The following is a 2,399-nucleotide window of genomic DNA, read 5'->3' on the forward strand; positions in this document are numbered from 1 at the left end:
TAAAGTTATATAGCATCTACTGCTATTACTACTTTATCTAAGTTAAGACACTGTGAGGCAATAAGAAATTTCAACATGATTGTCAACATAAACTGTAATTTGAAGTATGATGGCACAGAAGTATTAAAATAATTTCCATAGATTTTGTACGAGGTTCCAACCCAAAAAGCGGTTATGTTGTTTAGCGATAAAACTAGGAACCTGAACCTGAAAATATCTAAAACTCAGCACAATTTGCATTAAATAAACAAATTTGTGAGATGAATCTACCTTTAGCTACATATTAGCTAAAAACAACTAGTGCAAAAATAGTTTTTTTTTTATTTTTGAAATAGCCATATTTATTATTAAAAAAATCAATAACGGGGATAAAACGCTCTTGACTAAAAGTGGCAAAAATAAAAACTTACAAAAATTGTTCATATTACTTGGCCTACTATACAGTATCAGTGACATCTTGGATTGAGAATCTTCGCTTCAACAATTTTTACTACCTTGCTTTTGCTACCCTCGCTGTCAATTCATGTGTAAAGTGGTGTAATTTGATGAATACAAGCAGACGTCTTGAATGAAATGGCACCGGTATAGAAAAACAAATGTCTGTTTAACACCTGAAGATTGTAAATGGAACAACGTTGAAACTAAATACACAGCAAAGTGCATACAAATGAATATATTTCTTTTGAATTGTGGGGGTTGGATGGAATGTCAGTAAAGCATTGACTGTTCACATGATAAATCTACAATAAATGGGAAGTCAGTGCAGTTTCTTTTTAAATAATTCACAGAGGCAATTAAAAATATTTAGGTCAAAATATTCTGAGTGTCCAAGGGAGCATTTCAGGCAAGGTGTTACTAACGATTTAATTGTTAAATAACAAAATAAAACCAGTCTTTTATATGATTTGAGAAAAGAATATTAATGTTTCCATAGAAATATAATGATGTTAGGAACATAAGAAAAATGTATAAATTTCTGTAGATAGAGAATTAAATAGAATTGTTATTATTTTAATTTTTCGGCAGTCCGGATCATATAAATCATACACTGAAAGAAAAATATATTATTAATGAAACCCTACGTTGTATCAATGAAATTTGTCATTGATTTTGAGCCAACGTAGAGCTTCATTGAATAAATGAAAAAATTTCATTGAGTTTCATTTATGCAATGAAACTTTTTAGTTAATGCAATGAAACTTTTACATTAATGCAATGAAACTTCTTCATTGATACAATGAAACTTTTCCGTTAATTCAATGAAAGTTTTTCATTAATGCAATGAAACTCCTTCAATGATGCTATGAAACTTTTTAATTAATAAATTGACTGGTTTTCTAAACAATAACTGACCTCCAACTTTTGCCGCTGAGTCATCCTCTGTGTACGTCCACGATTTTAGGATACAGCATTTTTTTCTTAAGGGAGCAGTGCTTCATTGGCCACGGACAGTCACCGAAATTCCACTGATCATTGGATTTTCTATTTTTTATCTCCATTGCAACTATAAATGAAAATTAAAAAAGTAAATAAACGAACACATAAAAACTACAAAAAATAATTTAACCAATATTTGAATTTTCATTTCACATTATTAAACGCTTCATACTTACTTTCAGCGAAGTTAATTATCCTTTTTGAATGTTGTCATCTGTAAGCAAAATTGAAAACCATAAAACAATTTTTAGTAATTTATCTGGATTTCTTTTTAAACATTAGCTTACCTTTAACTTTCGCCGTTGGACAGAAAACTATACAACAATACAACATTTTCTTTTTCTAAGTAAGAGATACTTCGTTGGCCAATGGTAACAGTTTCTCCGCCATTCCACTCATCTTTAGATTTTCTATTGAATGCTTCCATTAACACCTAAAAAATAATATTTACATTTCTTTTCATGTTAAACACATTACAGTTGTTAAAGTTGCAAGCACCAGACGTAAAATAACTTTTTTTCATCCATACTTGACTGTGGTTTAGCGCGAACTAAAACAATGTTGTTGAACATCGTTTGATGTAGCTAAGAAAGCGGTGGTTGTTTTGCCAACGCGTGTTTTTTCAGCTTGTTAAATAAATACTCACACACAACCACAAATGGAATTCAATGAACGACAATACAAACAATAATAAAGAACTGAGAAGAGCATTCTTTTTGTGGATGAATATTTATGTATACCAACGCCAATCGGCAACAGTAGCGAATTGTTGTATAGTTGATGACTTTTCTGCTAGCTTTGGCAAATATTCATGCATACATATTTATGTATGTGATTCTATACATATGTATGTAACCAGTATGTAAATGTGTTCTTTTTATGATTGTCAAAAAAGTAATTTGTTTAATAAAGAAGACAAATTTTATAACTTAACAGATTTACAAAGAATACAAAACGCAAAA

At 30.0% G+C, this 2,399-nt stretch overlaps 1 long non-coding RNA gene across 1 annotated transcript; it reads right to left on the bottom strand.

Moving 5' to 3' along the window:
* Window positions 1-1,413: 1,413 nt before the first annotated feature.
* Window positions 1,414-1,878, bottom strand: LOC141402702 (uncharacterized). Its single transcript, XR_012412699.1, has 3 exons — window positions 1,725-1,878; window positions 1,614-1,651; window positions 1,414-1,504 (listed from the first exon to the last, which is right to left on the bottom strand). It is a non-coding gene; the product is annotated as an uncharacterized lncRNA (long non-coding RNA).
* Window positions 1,879-2,399: the final 521 nt, after the last annotated feature.

This window comes from Musca autumnalis, unplaced genomic scaffold (genome assembly GCF_047663935.1).
Source record: "Musca autumnalis isolate F117 unplaced genomic scaffold, ASM4766393v1 scaffold_4, whole genome shotgun sequence".
Classification (NCBI taxonomy): domain Eukaryota; kingdom Metazoa; phylum Arthropoda; class Insecta; order Diptera; family Muscidae; genus Musca; species Musca autumnalis.